We start from the raw sequence: 25,679 nt of genomic DNA on the forward strand, positions 1-25,679 counted from the left end.
CCTGGGTCCCAAGACCATCAGGCTGTGCAATGTGGCATCTGAGTTCTGGACAATACCATCTTCCTGTCCCACATGGTATTATGGTGGAGCTTTGGGTAACACACTCCCACTCCTCCATGGGCAGAAGGAGGAATAAATACCAAGCTGTCTGCTCATGTGAGAGATATGGTATGAAGAAGTAAAATTTGTTTCTTTTATTACCTAATTACATTTAACTTAATCTATTGAAATGCACCAGGAAGCCAATGAGGAAACTTTCATAAATGTCTCAATCTTGTATAAGGCGCCATCTTCTTTTGAATGATATTTTATTTGAGTCCAGTGGTTCTCAACAGGGGAGATTTGACCCCACCCCCATCCCAAACAAGAACAATGTCTGGAGATGTTTTTAATTATAAGGATTTCTGGGGAGTGTGCTACTGGCATTCAGTGTGTAGCGGCCAGGGGTGCAAAGGACAGCCACCCACAGGAAGGAATTCTCTGGTCCAAAATGTCAATAGTGCCAAGGCTGAGAACTCTTCATCAAGTTGCTCACTTCCTATGCATGATATCATACTACTAATTGATGACATTTTGGTGTTCATTACAGTTCTTTTTGGCACATAACACTCTATTTTAACAAAGAAATAAGGTTTTTATTTGCTTGAGAAGATCAATCCATTTGATGAAAGTATAGTTCCCTAAGGTTTAGTGAGGTGTGGTTCTCATTTGATAATTCCAGTCCATGAAGGGACAAATATCCAGTGATCACATGAAAATCACACAGATTATTTGTAATTGTTAAAAACAGTAGGTAACTTCTGATTGTTCATAACAATCCCAAGTTTTTTGAGCACTCATTTTTAAACTTTTAAAATTTAACTTTTGAATTCCTATAACTTGTGATGTTAACTGCCTATGACTTATCTGGAAATTAAAATGCATAAAGTGCTTTAAAAACTATATTCATTTCTGAACTTTACCTATGCAAATATATACTTTGCAACTATAAAAAAATTATTGTTGAACTATGTGTAAGCTGAGATATCATAAAGATCGGAGGGATTAGGAAAGTAAAATAAAACTAAGAGGATAAACTGAAAAGTTAATTATGAAGGAAAAACCAATTGAAAATGAGAAAAAAGCAAAACACTACAGGACTAATCAAATAGCAAAGCCAGGGCTTCCCTGGTGGCACAGTGTTTGAGAGTCCGCCTGCCGATACAGGGGACGCTGGTTCGTGCCCCAGTCCGGGAAGTTCCCACATGCCGCGGAGCGGCTGGGCCCGTGAGCCATGGCCGCTGAGCCTGCGCGTCCGGAGCCTGTGCTCCGCAACGGGAGAGGCCACAACAGTGAGAGGCCAGCGTACCGAAAAAATATATATATATATAGCAAAGCCGGAAATGATGCAGAAAAACACACCAAAGGAAAAATGCAACAGCCATAAGCACTGAAGTTGAGATATGATTTATAAGGGTTAAGAAATAGATACACTTGATTTGTCCTGCTGGAGAGAGGCTATCTTTCAATGTCTAGAGATATCCGTTTATTGCAAGAAGTGTTTACAAGGGATACTTGTAAAGGAGCCATCTACAAACAAATTTTAATGGAGGAGAGCAAGGTAATGGCACCTACATAAACAGCTACTGCAATAAAATAGCACCAGTATTTAGTTATAGACTTAATATAATACTTTCAAGAGTTCAATTATCAAATATTGGAAGGCCTATAATTGAGGATAAAATGAATTGGGTGTACCTTTAAACATACAAAAAAACATTATTTAATTCATAACCATTAAAAACTCCTAGAAAGTATATTCTTTCAACATACAGGATAGAGTTAATAAGTAGAGAAAAATAAAATCTTGCCATGATATAAAAGCTGAGCAGAGTGCTAGGCTCGTCTGCTATTTAAGTGACTCACTCCAGAACAAGAGCCTTGGAAAATACATGATTCAAATCCAGGCCCCAAACCACTACACACTGCATTTGATATCAAACCTTTAGTGTAACTTGTGGGAAGTATAAATTCCAAATGTTAAATCTGTAAATACAAAAGCTATAAACAAGGTATAAAAGAATAGATTTCAGTGCATGGGCCACTCTGAAAAACAGTTTTGTATGTTCATTTATAAAACTGCATATAAATACGCAACTAACACATGAGGCAAAAATTGCACTCCAGGGGTTGATCCCAGAGAAATGAAAACTTATCTTCATACAAAAACTTGTACATGAATGTTCATAGCAGCTTTATTCATAATAGCTCTAAACTGGAAACAGCTCAAATGTCCTTTGCAGGTGAATATTATACAAACTGTGGTACCCTCATACCACGGAACATTAGTCAGCTATACAAAGAACTAACTTCTGATGCCTACAGCAACCTGGATGAACCTCACGAGAATTATGCTGGGTGAAAAAAGTCAACTCCCAAAGATTCCACACTGCATGATTTCATTTATAAAACAGTCTTGAAATGCCAAAGTTATAAAAATGATCAGATTAACGAATGCCAGGGGATAAAGAAGGGGTGGATGTGGCTATAAAAGGGCAACAAGGGGCATTTTTGTGGTGATGGAAACTTTCTGGATCTTGACAATACCCACGTCAATATACTGGGTGTGATACAGAATGACAGTTTTTGCAAGTTGTAACCACTGAGGGAAACTGGGTAAAATAGAACAACGAATTCCTCTGTATTATTTCTCTCAACTTCATGTGAATCTACAATTACCTGAAAACAAATTACACTGATGAGCAATTTTATCTGCCTTGAATAGAAAACAAAAACAACACAAAGCTGTGAGGGTGAGAGCTTGTGTGCAGGCTCACACCACCAGGTTCAAAGCCTGCTTCCCAAATTACAGTAAGTCCTCTACATAACGAACCTTCAAGTTGTGTCGAAGATGCAAACGTGGGTTCCATCAATGTCAGGCGTGAGTGAAATTGCAGCTTGCCCTCTGATTGTGTTAGCTGGGTACATAGGCTAACTTTGTTGGACTTACGAACAAATTGGACTGAGGAATACACTCTCGGAACAGAACTCGTTCATATGTAGAGGACTTACTGTATTGTGAAGCTCTTGGACAAGTGACCTATGTCCACAAGCCTCAGTCTGTGTTTGTTACAGAATGCAAGTTCATGTTCTTGACCCTCAGTGAGGCCAATCAAACTGAAACATCAGAGTTTGGAGCAGAGAAAGGCTTATTGCAGGGCCCAGCAAGGAGAACTGGTGGCTTGGGTGGCTCACACTCAAAAACCCTGAGCTCCCCACAGGGTTCCAGCAAAGCATTTGTAAAGGCCAGGTGAGGGAGGAACATCTCAGGGAATGTGATCATCTGATGCACAGTTCTCTGATTGGTTGATGGTGAGGTACCAGGGTGGTGTCACAAGGGTTAACAATATCAATCCTTAGGCTCCAATAGGTCTAGGGACTATGTGGTCATGGTCATCAAGTAGTTAATTTCTTCTGTTTGGTGGTGGTTTTTAACATCTGAAAAACTCAGGAAATATGAGATGCTACTATTGGGGGTTACTTCAGAGAGGAACTAAAGCAGAAGATAACTGGGGAGTGGTCTGTCCCAGGAAGGTCCCATAGGGTCCTGCTCAGTTACATGTTAGTGGCATTAGGTCATTCTAAGGAATAAATGAGGTAATATCCTTAAAATATTTAGCTTTTACCATAATTATTATTATATTACTATTCCTATTTTACGTTTTAACAATCTGTTAGAGTATAAACACTATAAAGATACAAAAATTGTTTGTTCACAAGAGTCTTTTAGGATTCAAAAAAAGGTAATGTTTTCTGTCATCCCATTAACGATGTTATACACTGTTTTGTCAACTGCAGTATTAAGCAAACAGCCAAACCTAGTCTCCATTTGTTTATGGTTTCTGATCTAAGAAAATTCATTGAAAAGACTTCTGAAATAAGAGGTCAGTGGAAAAATGCTCCAAGGAGAAATTACAAGCTTCTTAAATGACAGATAGTCTGAGGTTATGATTATTTCGTGTGCAAGCAGCTGACCCCAAATCAGAACTTTGACCAAAAAATACCAAACAGATCAGAGTTGCCAGTGTCTTTGAGGTCCTTTCCCAACTTCCATCTTAGGCTGTTTCTATTCAACTATTGAATGCTGTTATGAATTCAGTTGTGTCCTCCAACAAAATATGTTTTAAGTCCTAACCCTCGGTACCAGTGAATGTGATCTCATTTGGAAATAGGGTCTTCTTTGTAAGAGACAGGACATAGACAAATACACAGGGAGAACTCCAAATGAGGACAGGGTTAGAGATTGGAATGCTAAGGATTTCTGGCAACACCAGAGCTAAGAGAAAGCCATGGACAGACTAACCCCTAGAGCCTTCTAAGAAAATGAGGTTCTGAGGAAATCTTGATTTCAGACTATTAGCCTCCAGAACTGTGAGAGAATAAACTCTATTGTTTCAGGACATAGAATAAACTCTATTGTTTCAGGACTACCACAACATTTGTGGTAGTATGTTATAGCAACGCAAGGAAGCTAATATAAACACACATAGGATTGTCTTTATTTGTAAACCTTAAAGAATGTAAAATAAAGGAGCTTAATAAAAAAATAATTTACCCTCCACAAGTAATTTCAAGTGTTTTCTAGTTTATGTTTTTCTAGTTTATTTTATTTTATTTTATTTTATTTTTTTCTCAGAAGGGATTCTTTAATCCTCCCTACACAGAGTCTACAAATTAGACACAGTGTGTGGGGATGTCCCCCCTCCCAAGGAAGCAAGGAATGAATTCTCCCGGGATTAAGCAGGAAAACCATGGGAAATTAGAGTGTTCCATATAACTGAGCAAACGCTTCTCCCCAGCACCACCATCTCTCTCTCTCCCCCAATCTCTCTCTCTCTCTCTCCCCCCCCAACTCACGTGCTTTCTCTCTCCCTCTCTCTCTCTTGCTACCTACATATTCCTTTTGTTCAAGGTATAAAGAGAAACTGCAGCCCCTACCTTTGAGTATTATAAAACCAGTTCTCTGACATAACTTAAACGTTAGGCAAATTTCACTAAGGGACATTTTATAGTCTTTCAAATACTGAGGAAATAAATGTCTCGTATCACTCTTTTTTGGGGGGTGGGGGGTGGGAACTGACTCTATGATGTGTATCAAAATGTCTACTTACAGAAGATGAGAAAATGTTTTATAAAGGATTGTTTCAGAACATCCCTGTCTTATAAAATCATAATCTATGGTGGACCACTGTTCAAAATCATATATCTCTTCTTTGTTCAAATTTGTATCTGCCAAGATAAGTTTGACTTTGATTATCAGAAATTTAAGATGACAATTAATACATTAAAGAAGTTACTGTTAAATTAAAAATTCACTATAATACTGAAGCTGCCAAGGACAATCTGATATCTAATTTTGGCATCCAAATGTATTAGGAGATTCTAAGCTGGCTTCATAATAACACTTACAACAAAATGGTCCAGTATCCAAGAGCACAGGTCACAGGCTTCCACAGAGCAGGTCAAGGAATACATGCCTGCGTGGCACACGCAATCAGAGTGTGGGTGTATATGTCCCCATAAGTGGGTCACAAACAGAATCACCCATCTTATCAAACTCATGAAAAGCACAAAACTAAGCAGCTCCAACTCATTTTATAAATCCCAAATGAAAATTCCATTTGCTCTATATCTAATCATTTATTAGTTTCCTTAATCTCTTTTAATTGTGGATAGAATGATGATCACTTTCACATCAAAATAATTGCAGGGTTTGTTTATATTGGCTGCTCTTCAATATATTTGCACCCCCAGTCTAAACTATAGTTCAAATGTAAGAAAATAAAGGCCACTAAGTTATGTTAATGACATTAAAACATAATCATTCACTACCATTTGGAAGGATTTATTGAGTAATTCCTGTAAAGAAATTTGTAGGAAAAAGAATAAACACTTTACTGAGAGAACATATACTTAATAGTCAAACTGCAGAGGATTACTCTATGCATGGCTTAAAATGCAAGAGAAATTAGAGCAAAATTACTCTTTGACCAATATCTACCCTGTTCCTGAACTGTGTTTTATTATGATATTAGTACACCAGAAGCTCCAGTGGATGGAACAAGGTCATCCTGATGGGTTGTAACTTGTGCCAAAATGCTCCATCTCCTCCTGGTCCTGATCAATGTGTGTTACTACCATTTGGACCAATAAATAGAAAAACATTGATACAGTTTATGGAATTGAACAATAGCATATATATTAGATGCCAGAATCAATATTCAAAATGAATTCAAAATGATCTTAAGTACTAAAATATAAATTTATTTAAATTTAATAAATCAACTGGATAGGACTAAACTCAATGAAATAAATTTTAAAGTTTGAATTTACATTTAAAACTAGCTATACAAGTATAGCTGTAGGAGGGTTTGGGAGCAGATTATGTCATAAAGAATAGTTGAATAATTGGAATGTTTAGTCCAAAGAGAACACAAAGATAGGGCATATTAGGGTAGTCTTTAATTACAAGAAATGGTGAAACAGAATTATTTTAAAGTCAAATGACGGGGCTTCCCTGGTGGCGCAGTGGTTGAGAGTCCACCTGCCAATGCAGGGGACAGGGGTTCGTGCCCCGGTCCGGGAGGATCCCGCATGCCGCGGAGCGGCTGGGCACATGAGCCATGGCCGCTGAGCCTGCGCGTCCGGAGCTTGTGCTCCACAACGGGAGAGGCCACAACAAGGAGAGGCCCACGTACTGCAAAAACATAAATAAATAAATAAAGGCAAATGACAAATCACAAGTTGGCTCAGTGACCCAGAGTGGGAAAGATGGCCCAGGATTTGACTTCTGCTCTGCCACATACTGGTTGTTAAGACTTAGGTCTTCATTATTTCAGGGCTCCAAACTTCGTGTTCCTCACCAGGAAAACGGGTAAAATAACACTACTGATAGCAAAGGGTTTCTATAAAGACTAAATGAGATAAAAAGCTTTACTCTATATCAGCCATAAAAACTGCTAAAAATGGTGAGGTAGTCATATAGGAAGGAGTCTTATTTAGTAATAAGGCTCTATTTTTCTCTTTCTTACTTAGAACCCTCTTTCTGTATGTAATCACACAGAGGACATATTTTTGGATAGAGTCCTTTAATGTGTCACAAATTGGCTTCCAGGGGGACCCTTTGCTTTAAAATTTTAAGACGATATTTATTTTGCATTCTGAAGAGACCTGGGATACCCACAAACTCACGAACTTTGTTTGGAAGCAAGGAAGTGGTTAGGAAAGCGTTTCTTAGTCAGGTGTAACAAAGACCTGCCTACTATGCCCTGTCCTGGATTCTCCAGAGTAAGCCTTCACAGTTTAGCTTCATTTTTTTTGAAGTTAAATAAACAACATTATACACAAATGCAAAACAAATGAACAAAAAACCCAAGAAAGTCAGAAGGTGTCTCTAGTAGTTTTAATAGCAGGCAAAAATGCTTCTGTTATGATGTTATATGGACAACAAGCAGGCTACCAAACTACATTAGAGCAAAATTATAACTAAAAAAAATTCATCCAAAACCGAAAGGAAACACACACATAAAAATGAGAGTGCTTGTCTTAGAGTGGTGGTTCTATGGGTGATGTTTTAAAACTTCTTTACACGTTTCTGTATTTGCCAGATGTGTATCAATGAATATGTATTGTTGGCACTGGGGAAAAAGAAAGTTGATAAAAGAAGTATCCCAACAGTTATTTTTGACTTTAGAATGTCCTCCTCCTTTTTTCAGTCATGTGCTAAGTTGACTGTAATAGATAATTTAAAACTCTGCATATAATAATTATTAGACTCTGCAGTCTAATAATTATTACAAAGCAACACATGAAAAAGTACAAAATGTCCAGAAAATAAAGTTATGGTCACAGACACCACAAAGAAAAAAATAAAATTAAAATAACTACATGTGGTTAACGAGATCTTAGTAAGTAGCTCAGAGATGCACAGTGTCATCCCCAACTCTCAGGGGTCAGGACCAGAACCAGGGCAAGGAGTGCCACAGCACTCGTGGCACCTGTGATCACATCTGATGCATCAATTAAAGGCCTTATTCACTATACCTCCTTCACTAGACTAGGAGCTCTGGGATAGAGGAGACTCTCTCTTTAGCACACTCATTAATGCTCAGGATGGACATAATTGTTAACTAATAAGCTAATCACATACTGCCTTAATACCTCAAAGTAAGAGAATGAGAGTTGATTAAAGTATGATAGGCTAAAAAATGCCAAAATATATATTTTTTATAAAACGATAATACCCATGCAGAACTTTTAAAGATTGAAGCAACTACTTGTTTATATTAACTAGAGGTTAATTTTTTGATAATACAAAATATTACCCGTTTGTAAAGCACTTTGAAGAAAATAATTAGAAACCCAGTGACTGCTGTAAGTCATTAGATAAATCCAGAGATCTCTATCAAGGAACACAAACACTTATTTCAAATGAGCACTTTGTCAGAAGAATGGAGATGTTATCAAGTGTCACTTGGGGATTCTAACAAAAAATTGTATTTGGAAATGTTTAATTACGTTGAAGTAATTCTGAAAATGGCTTCTGTGCATTTAACCTTTTTTTAAACATCTTTACTAGAGTATGATTGCTTTACAGTGGTGTGTTAGTTTCTGCTGTATAACAAAGTGAATCATATATATATATATATATATATATATATATATATATATATATGTATATATATATATACACATATATCCCCATATCCCCTCCCTCTTGTGTTTCACTCCCACCCTCCCTATGCCACCCTCTAGGTGGTCACAAAGCACCGAGCTGATCTCCCTGTGCTATGCAGCTGCTTCCCACTATCTATCTATTTTACACTTGGTAGTGTGTATATGTCAATGTGACTCTCTCACTTCGTCCCAGCTTACCCTTTCCCCTACCCGTGTCCTCAAGTCCATTCTCTACATCTGTGTCTTTATTCCTGTCCTGCCCCTAGGTTGATCAGAACCATTTCTTTTTTTTTTTTTTTTAAGATTCTATATATATATGTGTTAGCATATATTATTTGTTTTTCTCTTTCTGACTTACTTCCCTCTATATGACAGACTCTAGGCCCATCGACCTCACTACAAATAACTCAATTTTGTTTCTTTTTATGGCTGAGTAATATTCCATTGTATATATGTGCCACATCTTCTTGATCCATTCATCAGTTGATGGACACTTAGGTTGCTTCCATGTCCTGGCTTTTGTAAATAGTGCTGCAGTGAACATTGTGGTACATGTCTCTTTTGGAACTGTGGTTTTCTCAGGGTATATGCCCAGTAGTGGGATTATAGGGTCATGTGGTAGTTCTAGCTTTAGTTTTTTAATGAAACTCCATACTGTTCTCAATAGTGGCTGTATCAATTTACATTCCCATCAACAGTGCAAGAGGGTTTCCTTTTCTCCACACCCTCTCCAGCATTTATTCTTTGTAGATTTTTTGATGATGGCCATTCTGACCGGTGTGAGGTGATAGATCATTGTAGTTTTGATTTGCATTTCTCTAATGATTAGTGATGTTGAGCATCCTTTCATGTGTTTATTGGCAATCTGTATAACTTCTTTGGAGAAATATCTATTTAGGTCTTCTGCCCATTTTTTAACTGGATTGTTTGGGGTTTTTTTTGATATTGAGCTTCATGAGCTGCTTGTATATCTTGGAGATTAATCCTTTGTCAGTTGCTTTGTTTGCAAATATATTCTCCCATTCTGAGGGTTGTCTTTTCATCTTGTTTATGGTTTCCTTTGCTGTGCAAAAGCTTTGAAGTTTCATTAGGTCCCATTTGTTTATTTTCATTTTCATTTCCATTTGTCTAGGAGGTACGTCAAAAAGGATCTTGCTGTGATTTATGTCAAAGACCTATGTTTTCCTTTAAGAGTTTTAGAGTGTCTGGCCTTACATTTAGAGCTTTAATCAATTTTGAGTTTATTTTTGTGTATGGTGTTAGGGAGTGTTCTAATTTCATTCTTCTACATGTAGCTGTCCTGATTTCCCAGCACTATATATTGAAGAGGCTGTCTTTTCTCCATTGTATATTCTTGCCTCCTTTATCAAAGATAAGGTGACCATATGTGTTTGGGTTTATCTCTGGGATTTCTATCCTGTTCCATTGATCTATATTTCTGTTTTTGTGCCAGTACCATACTGTCTTGATTACTGTAGCTTTGTAGTATGGTCTGAAGTCAGGGAGCCTGATTCCTCCAGCTCCATTTTTCTTTCTCAAGACTGCTTTGGCTATTCAGGATCTTTTGTGTTTCCATAGAAATTGTGAATTTTTTTTTCTAGTTCGGTGAAAAAATGCCATTGGTAGTTTGATAGGGATTGCATTAAATCTGTAGATTGCTTTATGCAGTGTAGTCATTTTCACATGTTGATTCTTCCAATCCAAGAACATGGTATATCTCTCCATCTGTTTATATCATCTTTAATTTTAAACTTCAAACTATTGTGTTTTTCAACAGAAATAGTGATACAAATTAGCTGTAAAGCATGACTCATTTCACCTCTGTTATTAATGTCAGTTCTATTATTAAATGGATTTTTTTCAGTAGAAGAAAGGATTCATTCTGTGTTTAAATGAATTATGATTACAGACATTTGGTATATCATTAAGGTGAAAGTGGCATCGACTATATATTCCAGAGCAGCCCGGAGAAGTTTAAAAGTCCACATTTTTTTTTTTTATCAGCATAATAAAACACAGCAGTGTGAGCCTTCTGATTATCCAATAAATTATCCTGTTACAAAGCCAGATTATGCTTTCAAGAAGTATGTAAATCTCTCCATTCTAAAGGTACGTAAAACTTGTGCGTGAGTCAATTGGTGGCCGTCTGGGTTATCAGACCGACTTTGGTGTCACAGGGCTTGTACTCAAGTGACCCTTATTTTACTTAATAATGACCGCAAAGCAAGAGGAGTGAAGTTGGCAATTCGGAAACGCCAGAGAGAGGATGTAAAATGCTTCCTTTGAGTGAAAAGGCGAAAGCTCTGTACTTTTCATCAGGAAAGAAAAAAAGGTGTGTGCTGAGGTTGCTGAGATCCATGGGCTTAGTCAGTACAAGACTAGCACTTTCTTCTAGATACCTTGAAATATTTACGAGAATGTGTCCACTTTAGGAAGAAACTAGAGCCATGTGGCTGACAGGGTCTTGGTGCTCCAGCTGGATGTCAGGCCTGAGCCTCTGAGGTGGGAGAGCCGAGTTCAGGACACTGGTCCAGCAGAGACCTCCCGGCCCCATGTAATATCAAATGGCAAAAGCTCTCTCAGAGATCTCCATCTCAACACTAAGACCCAGCTCCACTCAAAGACCAGCAAGCTACAGTGCTGGACACCCTATACCAAACAACTAGCAAGAGAGGAACACAGCCCCATCCAACAGCAGAGAGGCTGCCTAAAATCATAATAAGCTCACAGACACTCCAAAACACACCACCAGATGTGCTTAGCTAGCTATATCACAGTTGAAATAAAGTGATCCTCTTTTATTTTCTCCCAGAAATTCCTCCTAAAAATATGTGATTGGAAAACTAGCCCATGCTAGTTCAGCCCTTTTATTGATTTCTCACTAAGCTTCTTCATTGGCTCCTCTCACTTGTTTATAAAACAATTGCACACATAGAAATTAGTAATCAGGTCTAAATAAAGAAACACATTTTTTAAATGTGTAAAATGCTGCTGGATTTGTTTAATGGATTCTAGGTCTTGTGGATTTCAGGGAAACAGTAACCTGAGTTCCCTGTGATCTCTCTTCATAACTGTGCTTTAATCTCTCTGACCGTGGTTCTAAACTGGGAAACTGTAATGACAAGTAATCCCTACAACAATGTACATTTTCAAGTGGAAAGACCCTGGCACTGTTCTGAAGGTGTGTTATCACTGGTTACATTATCAAAAGCTATCTTCTCTGTGCTTCAGTTGTAACCATCCTCTGTACAAATCAAGAAAGTCATTCACATGGAAAGTATACAAAATAAACAACTATTGAAGGTCTCCCCCAGATAATGGTATTACTATGCTGTGATATTAAAATCAAAAGTAACAATTTGTTTCTTTAACTCAAATCATTAATGATTTTATCAAGTCACTTACTCCACATGTGATTTGTTCACACACCTACTAACGATGATCTAGGGCTCCTGTCCCAAATTTCTGGGAATCATATTTGGGATCCAATGGCCTTGAATAGATTTTATGCTCTTTTCCCTTTAGGTTTCTTGTCCTAACTCTTCTACATACAAGATGCAACCTGCTAACTGGGAGCAACTCTACTCTATAAACAAAACACGGGATTTAATATAGTTTGAAGACACTGTCTTAATAACAGGGCTCTGAATTAAGGCTTTGAGGATGTACCAGATGTGACTGATTTCTCAGGGAATACCTTTAGATGTGAGTGTACAAGAACTGGCTAATTGCACAAACAAATGCTTTTGTAATAAAGCAATTTTCATGTTACTTTCAATGTTTAGAGGCTGATGTTTTTTGCCTCACATTAACAGACATGGAAATTGTAGACATAGGCTATCATTTAAATTTTCTTTAGTATCATTTTTCTATTGAGATTTTTAAAAAGAAAGATTCAATTATATGTATAAGTGGTCCCTTACTTAGTCCTTTTGACCTGTGACTTTTTCTGCATTAGACACCGACACTCAAAGTAACTCTTCTGTGATAAATCCAGTCTTTAATCCATCAACTAAGAAACATTTCAATTTACTGCCCAGTAAGGCTGTCAGCATGTCAATATGCAGTTTCAAAACATTGTTACCCTCTTTTTACTGTCTTATTTGCACTCTTATTTGAATATTTTATTCTAAATTGAACTTATAAGTTTTTGAAAAATAGATAAATGAAAGTCTCCATGGTAGTGATAAAATGCTTATCTAATAAATGGAATATAATCAAGGCAAAGACAGAAATGATTGGATATGCCAAATGAGGCAAATCTTTAGTTTTAAACAGATGATCATTATACACCTGTTCCATTAAGAAGGAAAAGAACAAATTTTCAAATGCATAAAATGCTAGAAATGTATTGTTAAATATTGTATTTAACATTAAAGTGTAACTGGCAATTTTATTTATATTTTGGCTACCAGAGAATAAAATTTCCCTTGTAATGTGTTTTTTTAATATAATTTGATTTTACAGATTTTTAGAAACATATAATGTACCAAAGTAGAGACCTGTACTGATGGAGATGACAGATGGAAATGAAGAAAGATAAATAAATAAATAGGGGAACAAATGGAGAACCAGACAAACAGAAGTAGGGAATGGGAGGGCTGCACAGAGAAAAGATGAAAGGTGAGGTAGCAAAAGAAGACGAGAGAAAGGATGAGATGGTGGAGCAAAGAAAGAAAGAGAAGACTGAGGAAAAGAAAGAAAAGGAAGAGAAGGGACAAAGAGAGGCCAAAATGGTTAAATGGACAGTAAGACTGGAAAGCAAAGGAACGGTTGGGACTGCAAAAAAACCCTGAAATCACTGGGAAACACCGTCAACAGCTCCTTACTCTAAAAACACCTTACCTTTTTTTTTCACTTTTCTCAAACCAATAATTCAGGAGTTACATTTATTTGAGAAAAATACATTTTTTAAAAAACATCAGGAAACAGCTATTGAATGAGTCAGATGATACTGAGTATTTGGAGCAACGCGCTGTTTAGAAGTGAAGCCATCATTGCTTCTGCATGTATATAAAAGACAGCCCAGACAGACATCCCATGGTGAGCGACTCTATTACAGCCATTGAGGTGGAAGATGCCACTTTTTAGTGCTCTGAAAACTGCCTTTTCTTCCCCAAGTGAGTAATGCTTATACAATCTGAGAAGCAACGTGATAATAAATAGAGAACTAAAACCCTTTGAAATGAAAGTTGGACAATAGAAGTGGAAATAATGAGATTCCAGTGATACCTTGGGGAGACCTTAGTTAACACTATTTTATGGTACCCTCAATTAAAAGCAATCACAGAGAATTTCAGAGCACAATGGGATACACCAGTGATCATGTATCCAAGCCCTTTCACACCAGTGAAAAACTTGAGAGGTTGAGAGAATTTAAATACTCCGTCCAAAATCACCACTAACTCAGGTCTGCTAATGTTCAATTTCACAAATGATTAATGAACATATACAATCTGCTGAGATCTTCACAGTATGAAGGAAATACTAAGAAAAGGGACCTGATCCATTAATATCTGTACTTATTAGGTTCCTGTGAGCTTCCTGAGATACAAGAACAGGATCTTTTTACCCTTACATTCCTGGAGTACAACACATTGCTTGGTGCATAATTGTCAATATATATATATGTTGAATGAATACATAGGGCACAAGAGCACAAAGTTATAACCTTTACACATCATGACTGCAGAGCTTTTGTACAAACTCTTTAAAATAGGCCACTGCCTACTGGCTGCCATTTATATACATGCACATGGAGGTTACACCAGACCCTATACCAGTACTCAAGAGGCTGACCACTACCACCACCTTACCTTCCCCAAGGATGGGCAGAGTCTACAAATTATTTGACACATAGCTCAAAGGATAAATGGCACGTGCCTCTAGGGGACATCTGGGCTCACTCCAAAGGACAGTGTGAAAATAAAACAATATACAAACTGGGTAGTAATTAGATGTCCCCCGAGGAAAAGTTCCACATAGAAGCCATGATATGTGACTCAAGCACTTTGCAAGGTAGATGTGTCCAACGGCTGAATATCCCTTATATTGGTATCATCTCTCCAACCCAGCCTTATCTTCCTCACAGCATCACAGCTGATCAAAACATCTTTTACCTCCCTGATCCCCTGCCCCTACCTCCTACGCATGCTAGCATCCTGACTTCTTAAAAACCCTCCTTCCCAAATGGAAGCCAACTTGCTCCCATTCAAGTTCACTTCCACACATACCTTTTCTACTGGAGCCCACCATCCCCCCCGCCGCCATCCTGTGTCAGCTGCCCACAGTACTCATCTCCCATGATTGGCAATGCCAATCCCCGTGGGTTCCCGACTCTACCTTGTGGGCTGGGATAGGTACCGCAAACAGTGCCAAAGCCAACTGGCCCACCTCAGGAGGAAGGAAGAGTCATCTGAAGGCTCCAGAAAATTTTCTCAGAGAAATTGGTGGTTGGTGGATTTAATTCTTGATGGAGCTTAGGTGCTATTTGTATAAAATTTAACCCATGGAACCCCTAAAATCCATCATTTAGAATTATGTTTCCAGGATGCTGGGGGTTGCGGAGTGTATTCTGATTTTCAAATGATAAATTCACCAACAAAGTTCTAAAATACACTTCACTTCCAGATTAAATATAATTAAGTGATCAAAAGGACATTTTTAACACTGTGTTTAACAGACGCTGTGAAATTGTGAAACATCTCTGGGACACACATACTCGGCAAGTTACAGAGGGAGACACATGAACTTACCTAACTAGCTAAACAAGGGCAACTTTTAACTTTACAAATAATTAGTTAAATTAAGCTAAGAGTGGGGTCTTTTCAAAAGGTCTCCTCCAACCTGACTTACATTACAGAAGAGGCCTGATTTACTGGAATCACATTTTCACTGCAAGATTCACAGGACCCTGTTACATCTTGGAAACTCACAGGTGTATAATGTAATGGAACCGGAAGCAAGGAGGTGAGTTGTTTCTGGTCAGTAAGTCATGGCCAAGAAAAGCTCCACCATAAACTGTAAGGGGTCTGCTAGCAGGAGGGGATGTACTAGAAAGAATAACCATCCCCCCAAAGTTTAGTCAGTTACAGTTAAAGTAACAATCTCCAGAGAATAACCACAAAAAACATCACTGAGCAAGAGGTGTGGTTTGTCTCCATGTACGCAACCCCTTTCAGCAGTTGTTCAATGGGTGATGTTTCCCACAGTACATTCTGAGCATTTAGGGTCTGAAACGTGCCAGCTTGAAAGTCAGGATCCACCCAGCCCCTCAGGCAGGCTCTGCAGGGTGCCGCCAGCATCCTTCACAGGTATGTACACCACATGTGCTGTAAACTCAAAAGCAAGGGGTGAAATTTGGACTGGATGGCGTGGGGGCCTCTATCATGCTAGGAACTGCAGGAAGACAGGGAGAAATCAAACAAAACCAAGACCCGCTTCACCCCCACCCCATCCGGATCCACGCCACTCTTGTTCTTTTGTTATTTTGGAAAACTGAAAAGACCAGCTTCCTCTTCTGAGCCCCTTTCATCCCTGCTCCCTTTCGTATTTCTTGTCAGGACTGATTCAGCCTCAGTCATGGATTTCCCTGGGGCTCCTGCCTGTGTTGGGGATGAGAAAGGGAAAAGGGAGGTGCCTGCTGGTAACCTAGCATTATGTCTATCAAGTGGGAATCTGGAAAGGAGCTGCTGGAAATCAGTGTGTGGCCTTGACTGCTGGCTACCAGCACCACTCTTTCCTAGTGTCCTGGTCTCCTTAGCTCTTATCTCCACTGCTGGGGCTGAGACACTATAATTTATAAGCACATCCCTAGGGGCACAGTCTCCCTGTGTTCCTGTGTTCCCAAATCTCCAGTCTCTTCTCTATAAAGCACCACTGTCTCTTCACATACCCGTGATTCCAACTACTAACATACATACATTATCTTCCTCTTCACCCCCCACCCCCACCCCACCCCCATATAGGTAATAATTCTCCCAACACGACACAAAGAACAGACCTCAAGTCTCCATGTGACTTTCCAGGAGCAATCCCCTCTCCTTTTAAGGCCACCACCACCCCGGAGCAGTGGTTCTCAAAATCTGATAGGAACCAGAATGACCAGGCGAGCTAATCAAGGTCACAGGTCCAGGCTCAGGGGAACTAAAGTTTGAAAAGCACAAGTCTAGATTAATCTGAGAGCAGAAGCGGGATCGGACACAAATAGGAGAGTGTGTCAAGGTAAACTTTTATTTTCCCTTTTGAGTTCTGTTCCCCACACGGGGTCTAAAGGACACCCACGCCCTGTGAAGCCGCGGTCCCCACCTTTTCCCAAGCTCCCCTCCTCCATCCAGCCGCCCTCCTCCCAAGGAGGCCTCCAGGACTCTCCCCACCGCCGACCCCAGAGCCAAGAGGAAAATGATCCAAAGTACACAGCGAGAGGGGCCTGTCCCTCGGACACCCGAACCCAGCTCGCCTGAGACTGAACTTTTCAAACTTCCCAACTCTCTCTTACCCACACGCTAACGAAAGAAAAGCAGATAAAAGCAAGAGACTGAACTCTGCACGCCGGCGACTGTCCGATCCCGCGCGCGCTCCCCGGGGAGGTTCGCGCCCTCCTCCTGGCCGGCCCCGGGGTGGCCGTGGTCCCCGCCCCTGTCGCCCCCCGCCCGCCGGGGAGGGGAGGGGAGGGAAGCCAGGACCCACTTACCGCCGGGAGCGTCCCGAGCAGCGCGCAGCCGCGCCCGCGCCAAAGGTTTGCGTCCCAGGAAGCGGAGGTGCGGAGTCACCTGCGCGTCAGGCGCGGAGGGCAGCTCGGTCCCGCCCGGGCCGCGCCTCCGGGCCCAGGTGCCGAGCCAGCGAGGGCGGGGTGGGGACGGGCTGCAACAGGTCCCAAGCTGGGTCGTACCGAAGCCCGCGCAGCCAGCCAGCGCCCCGGAACCTGTCTAACTCAGACCTCCAACCCTCGGCCAGCAAAATAGAAAGCCTTTCTTTCCTGTCTGCCCTCGGGGCTACCAGCAACTACAAGTCGCGACATCCCGGCCGGGCGAGCAGAGCCCGGAGGGCGGCAGCGCTCACCTGGGCAGGGGCTGGGCTCACGGAGCGGCATTCAGCTCCCATCCCCGGTGCGTCCCGGGCTCAGGAATGCGCGGGGGCGGGGGAGGGCGGCTGGGTGAGAGCCGTGGTGGTACCACCCCCAGGGAGCGAATGGACTCAGCTCCAGGGAGATAATTCCCATCTGCAGCCCGCAATGCAGACCCTACCCCACCGCCCGAGTGTGTCCGGACTTGGAGGAGAGCAGGAAGTGGAAAGGTGGAAGACAAACTGCGTGTGAATTTATCTTTTTGTAAGAAAGAATTTTACGTATCATCAAAGATGTGGGACTGACTTTGCATTGTCTTGATTACTGATTTGGATGTAAGGAATACCTGCACGAAAAGGAGGTCACTAGGTGGGGTGCTATGGAACAATGTTATGGACATAGAGACACTATCATTTGGTTTTAATATAAAATAATTGCAGCAATTAATGAAATTAATTTTATATGTTTTCTTCTACATCTCCGTAAATCTGTTTCGAGTGTTTTTAATAATTGTATAATCACGTCGTCTTCAAGATCTAGCCATTTGCAGCAAATGTTAAAAATGCAACCTAGTAGGGAAAGAATGAAACTTAGGAAAAATAAGCATATTTTAAACTTCTAGCATGATATGTCAATTATCATAAGCTGGAATTGACTTTGTAAATGACTTTTATGGCTATTTTGCCCTGAATAAAACACTTGAGGAAAATGCTAAACTGTTGAGATTTGAATTAGTCTTGACTGGTGAGTAGACACAGGAGAATGAAATGTACATATTCTAGATGTTGAAACAGAGCAAAGGACAAAGGTGGAAAGTAAAGGTAAGTTCCAGCACATCACAAAGCTAAATTTCCAGATTGTGGTATCTGCGATCTGTAGTTTCTTCAACAGCATGTGCAGAATATTCTTGTTTTACACATTTAATTTCTTTCTTTTGTTTCTGCTAATTTCCATGTCTCACCTTTTAATATTTTTGCAATTCTGGTCTTCATTTTTGGCATGAAATCTTCTGACTCACTCAATCCATGTTCTCTGTGTGGATCTTCATTTGCTGGTGTTCAAAAATAATGCTGCATTAAGAGAACAATATTTATGAGCATTTTGAAACTATGTTCATAAATATATGCTTATCCTATTTAAAAAACAGCAAGAACACTTAGACTAAAATTAAAGGGGGCCCGTAGGAAGTTGGATTTTATTAACATATGCATTCGTACATAAATCAAGTGAAATCTATATCTACTGAAATGTTAATTATTCAAAGCAAAAGAGAGGAAAATATTAGTAGAGAGGAATAACCCATTAAGGGAGCTATGCTAGGGGCTTTCCATCCTTAGTGGGATGAGAGAATGTGTAAAATTGACCTGACACCTTAAGTATCCTGCAAGCTAAGTGAGGAGAGATAACGCATGTACAGGAAAGGGAGCTACTAGACAAGGAAGTAGAACTTTAATTGGAAAGGCTCTGTGTGCTTTACAGGTAAGAGGAAGAAATGATTAACTGCTTAGATTACTGGGGAATGCTGACAGAATAGAAATGTTGGAGTTTGAATTGGGTCCTGACTGATGAGAATACTTGGCAGAAGACGGAAGTTGACGTATAACTAGATGTTGAAATCGCAAATGAAAGGTTAGAGGTGAGAAAGTAAAAGTGAGTTCTGGGACCCTACACAGCAATAGCCACATGTGGCCATGGGTATGGCAGGGCTGCTCTGGAAGGTAAGTTTAGGAGTAAAGTTCAGAGATATTTCCTCAGCTGCAGAATGATGTCAGTGTTATTTACTGCCTAGGATTTGTGTGAGAATTATGAATTAGAAATAGTACATGTAAAACCCTTACCATAGCACTGATATGTGATATTAAGTGGCCACTATTATTATACTTGGGCTCAGATTGTGAAGAGCCCTGATTGCAAAGCTGCAAAGCACAGACTTGGTATTGACTGATGGTGAAATAATGACTCATCTAACAGTTGATACCCTTTAGGATAAATTCTAGGGTGTGAGGAAGATCAGTTAGGCCAGCTGTAGTGTAAAAAGGGTGACAAGGGTAGCAGCAGTGACAACAGAGAGACCAATTAGACAGCCAATGAGACTGAAAATCAATATCATTGTGGGTCAGAGTGGATGTGGAAGTTCAAGGGTTTGAAATAAGAAATAACTGGAGCTGCTAAAAGTTATCAGTGGAGGGAAGGAAAGAAATAAACTAGCCATGTATGTGAAAAGTAGGAAGAGGCAGGAACAGGGTCACGTGGAATTTATTTCTGAGATGTTGGGGACCTCTCTAAGTCTATAGGCACTCAGGGAAAGATTGTGGAAAGGAAATAGCAAAGGATAGAAAGAATGGTGGTAAGGAACAAGAGTCAGATAGCGTGGGAAAGCACACATAACCCTCAGTCTTTCCATATGAAAACTGTGCCTAATACATTCTCACCTCTATGATTTTTTTTTAAACAGGTTAGATTGAAAACAGGAACTAAAAGTAGAATTTTACAAATAATACTTTAAAAGTAACTAAAAAGATGAGTGAGAAGATGGCATGCTTGACTAAGAGGCTCCCAAGACAATATTTATTGATCAGACAGTAAGTCCATCTTCATTGCTTCTTTACCCCATTTGACAAAATTTAAGCTGAAGTCCAAGAACAAAATAGTGCCAATGTTAAATTACACTCAACAGATCTTGATCTATCTCCCACAGTGAGTTCACATGCACAAGGAGATTCAAAAGCAGTATCGTTTTGTTTTTTTCTGATCCTCAACATATTTATAATTTAATTGAGAAGACAAACTATACATATATGAAATAGAATAACACAGAGTAATGTACAGATGCACAAAAACATTCATAAAAATAAAAGATACAGAAATCATAGAAGAGAAAAAGCAAATAAAGTTTATTGGAAAAGAGAATTATATTCTTGGTGACTTTTTTTTTTTTTCTGACTGCTTATTTTGCTTTTAACAAACACGTGTAACTTCAAAACTTCTTAGAAAAATGATAAGAAGCTATTTCAGTGGGTTACCAGATTTCAGTCATTATTTGTAGACCAAAGGAGCACTAAGCTTCTGGTCCTTTCAAGAGCTTTAAAATAAACATTTTAGTGCATTTCAACGCACTGGCTTCCAGACAGATAAAGCCATTGATACAGAAAGAATGTCACATTTAACAGTAAAAAAACAAGTTGTGCTTATCAATAACACTTTCCCTAAGTACCTTAGGGAAAGTTAAGAAGCAAAATTCCTTATCAGTGTTGACAAAACTTACAGCTGGATGAATCATCACATCAGTTTAACTGTCTTATGACATTTCATGTATGACTACTGTGGAAATCATTGAAATGAGCTTCATTTTATTTATGTGCCACATTTAAATTGTTATATAAAGTATTATGTAATCGTCATTAATTCAACACATTTATCAAGAGTTTTCTGTAGGAAAGACATCATGTCAGGCACTAATTAGGGCAGAGGGTGGAAAGTTAATAATAACTTTAATAATAATAATAATTTAATTAATAATTAATAATTAATTTATTATTATAATTCATAATTTAATAATAACTAAAAATAATAGTAGATATGTCTAGGAATTATCTATGTTTATCTGAACCTTTGACATTTGTGTATATGTTTGGGTGTGTGTGTTCATGTGTGTGTAAAGATGGAAAAACTTAAATACAATTTAAAGTCCAAAAAGATGGTATGATTCTTTGTGAAAAGAGGTACGGAAACAAATATAGTTAAATATTATTAGGTACATATGTAGATTAATAATAGTTTTTTCTGTTTTTTTTTTTTCCACTGCTAAATTCTTTCAAAAGGATGGGAAACACATTATTATACTTTGTGCTTCCTCCATTCTTCAAAATTAATGTTTATTACTGTGTAATTATTTTTTTAATCTAGAATTATCTATAAAAGGTTAGTTTTTTGTTGTTTTTTTTTTTTTTTTTTTTTTTGGCTGCGTTGTGTCTCCATTGCTGCATGCGGGCTTTTTCTAGTTGAGGCGAGCGGGGGCTACTCTTCTTTGTGGTGTGGTGCGCGGGCTTCTCATTTTGGTGGATTCTCTTGTTGCGGAGCACGGGTTCTAGGCGCTCGGGCTTCAGCAGTTGCCGCACACGGGCCCTAGAGTGCCAGCTCAGTATTTGTGGCTCATGGGCTTAGTTGCTCCATGGCATGTGGGAATCTTCCCGGACCAGGGATTGAACCCATGTCCCCTGCATTGACAGGCAGATTCTTAACCACTGTACCACCAGGGAAGTCCAAAGTTAGATAATTGTAACAAATAATTTTAGGAAATGAGGTAAAGAGAAATTAAATGGTAATTAAAACACAGAAAACCATCGTCTTTTTTTTTTTTTTTTTTTGCAGTATGTGGGCCTCTCACTGTCGCGGCCTCTCCCGCCACGGAGCACAGGCTCCAGACGCACAGGCCCAGCGGCCATGGCTCACGGGCCCAGCCGCTCCGCGGCATGCGGGATCCTCCCAGACCGGGGCACGAACCCGTGTGCCCTGCATCGGCAGGCAGACTCTCAACCACTGCGCCACCAGGGAAGCCCTCGTCTTTTATTTTTAAATCACTAAACTCATTAGATCCTACCCTCATGAATGCATTTTCTCTTCCTCTTGGGCAGATCAAATATTAGGTTGCTTACGTTTTTCATGACACACAAATAACTTTAAAAATCTTGCCAGTATTTACTAGTAAAACACATACTCATCAATGAAGTAGAAGGAGAGGACATGTAGTGATGCTGATAGAAGATATTTGATATAATCTACTGATTTTTAGAGTTACTAATTTTAATAAATGTCCATTAGTGTTTTGTTACCAGTGTTTGCTAAGGTATATGAAAATTGTCCAGTTTAAATATCTTTTAAAAGGCTTCACCTAACTTCTGAAAAGTCATTAGCTATTTATCATTGTTATGGATGAATATGAATAGCTGTCTTCAAAGGCATTTTAGAGTGGCAGTATTCAACAGCCATGATCAACAATGTTATTAACATAATCACAGACATCCATCGTTATCCTACGTTGTATGAATTATTTAGAGATACTGCAGTAGCAGTCATTTTAGTTGTCCTCAGGGTCACTCACTACCTGGACTGGATTTCACAGAGGTCAGCTGAGATCTGGGATATAACTTGTGCTTTTGTGATTAAAACAATGAGAGGAGAGAGACAGACAGAGACAGAGGAGAGAGGAGCAGCAGCTAATTGCCAACTCCAACTGCCTTTTCTGGAAGATCTAATTTGGGGATGTCTGCAATCCTATATCACTGTCTCCCAGATCACGTTTATTCGCACTTCATGCCTTTGCCCACGTCTGCTCAATGGATCCCCAGCCTGTGTTGCCCTCCTTGTTCCTTTCTGCCTCTCTGTAGGATAACCATTGTTCAAGACCCATCTCTATTCCTACTTTGTCTAATTCTAGCTTTGACTAGTGTAGGCTCTTTAAAATGCAAAAGACTTAATCCCTTTACTACTTCTCTGCCAAAAATATGCGACCTTATAACATACCTATCATTGTTTTCCAGGGCTGTTACTGAAGTCTTCTGGTACAATTTAACCTTCCCAGCATCCTGTCTTCCAATAAGATCAATGGTTCTCAGAAGAAGGAATACCAATCCATAGAGAACGTTTGGAAACGTTACAATGATTGAGGGCTCTCCTGGTATTTGGTGGGCAAGAACCTGGAAAGGAATATGTCCTGCAATGGGTCCAGCACAATGGAACCCCCCCCCCATATTGTGCAAGTAACTGCAGTCCTGCCACATAATGAGGGTGAAAAATCCATTAATTATTACCTAAGACTAGAATTTCTTCCTTTTACATACAAGAATTGTTTGCAACTAAGTTAATTTTTGCAAGTAAGTAATTCTTTTTTACTTGTAAACTTTTACAAGTAAAAACAGTTTTAACATACATTGAATTCCAGGAATCTAGTTACAACATATTTTGCTTAATTTAGAAATGTGCTAAGAATTATTCTTTATTCTGTAAATCACAGCACTAGCAGAACTGCATCAGTTAACAATAAAACATATCTGTCTTCTTAGGCAACTGTAGGTCAAGCATCTGATGGCCTCTTCGTGTTTTCTGGTAGAATTCTGTGTGAATATTTATATATTAAAAAAACAGTATTTTTTTTTTTTTTACAAATTGCTTGTATTTATATTACAAATGAGGGCATGACATTCCTTTTTAAAAATATGTGTGTAGGTTGTCATTTTAACAATAATGTTCAGTTTGTTTCAGTATAATGAGGGGACATTAAACTTATTTGTTCAGAAACATAGAGGGACATTGAGTCTGAGAGTTGAGACCTACAGAACCAGATTATACTGTTTTCTGGGAAAAGCAGGATGGAAAGGAGGAGTAAGTAAAGTAGAAAACTAGGATTTACTGAGTAATTCCTTTGTATCGGGTATAGTGTCTTATATTCTAATATACACACAACACTGCAGGACCAACCTAGTGATGGTGGCAACCACTAAGTGATGAAAGAGCAAATAGTTCAAAGGCATAAAACATATACTGAATTATAACAACAAAGTCCTTACCATGGCCTGTTGCGTGCACTGGCCTGCCTACTTTGCTACTCACCTGGCATCTCCACCTCCCTTCATGCTGTACCCCCTGCTCTCACCTTCTGAGTTCCAGCCCCATCAACTTCCTCCCAGTTCATCTGTTTTCCTGGACGTTCTTCCTCAGGGCATTAGCAAATGTTGTTCCTTCTGCATTTGCAAATTGCAAATGCATTTGCAAATTGCAAATCCTGGAAAGCTCACTGTCTTGCACAGGCTTTCCCTCTTTTTCCCTTGAGGAAACCAGTCTCTAGAATTATTCCCATGTTTTTTTTTAATGCATGTTTGTTAGTTTGTTTTTCTGGCTCAATATTACTTCATGGAAATCCTTCTGTGTCAAAAGGCAAAGCTCTAATTGATTCTTTTAACTGGGACATGCTACCTTTTGAAAGGATGTTTTATGTTATATATGTGACATTTCTCTATTGATTACAATTTTATATCCGGATTACTATATTTTTCTACTATTCACAGCATTGCAATACACATCCTGGTGAATTTAAGAAAAGAGTCTAATGTGAACTCCTCCTTCAGAGTTAAACGTTACCCTTCCTTCCACTGGAAAGCCTTCCTGGCTTCTCAGACTGGGTCATTTCCAGGTTTATACATTTTCATGTGGTTTTTCTTCCTTAAAACTATAGTAATTATAATTTTAAGTTTATGCAAATACTCAACTCCTCTAGTTCACAGGGAACAAACATCCATCTGTTTCTGTCCACCTCTGAACCCCTAGTGCATAGGAGGGTCTCAAAAATATATGAAGAATGAATGAGGGAGTGAATGAAGTATTATACCCAAGAGCACCTTCCCTTTAACTCTTCCAAGTGGTGCCTGCATACTCATGTTTTTGTCTCTTAGCAACTTCTGTAGCCGACATTTCCTCTTCTTCTGAAAATTGAGTTGATATGGTGTTGAAAAGAACAAATGTAAGGGATTGTGAGCTTCAAAGACCTGACTTCTATATTGCTCAATATCAGACTTCAAATATCAAAATGTATCTCTTAATCTCTGCTCTAATTATGAGACTGGAATTATTCATATTTAAACACAGACACAATTTTGAACAATGCCATGTTCTGCCTTCACCACCAACAGTATTCCAACCAAAAGTATATTATTACCCCAGTGGGGATTATTTTAAATACACTAGACTTCATTTAAGCAGATGCTCCCTAAGGTTCCAATTCTGCTTACAAACATAAGCAAAATAAACTCCACCATCATTATGATTATTAGTTGGACAAAAGGAGTTAACAGAGAATGTTTAACAAAGAAAATAATTTATAAAAACCTATAGGGTATTACTGCTG

This window comes from Hyperoodon ampullatus, assembly GCF_949752795.1.
Source record: "Hyperoodon ampullatus genome assembly, chromosome: 10".
Taxonomy (NCBI): domain Eukaryota; kingdom Metazoa; phylum Chordata; class Mammalia; order Artiodactyla; family Ziphiidae; genus Hyperoodon; species Hyperoodon ampullatus.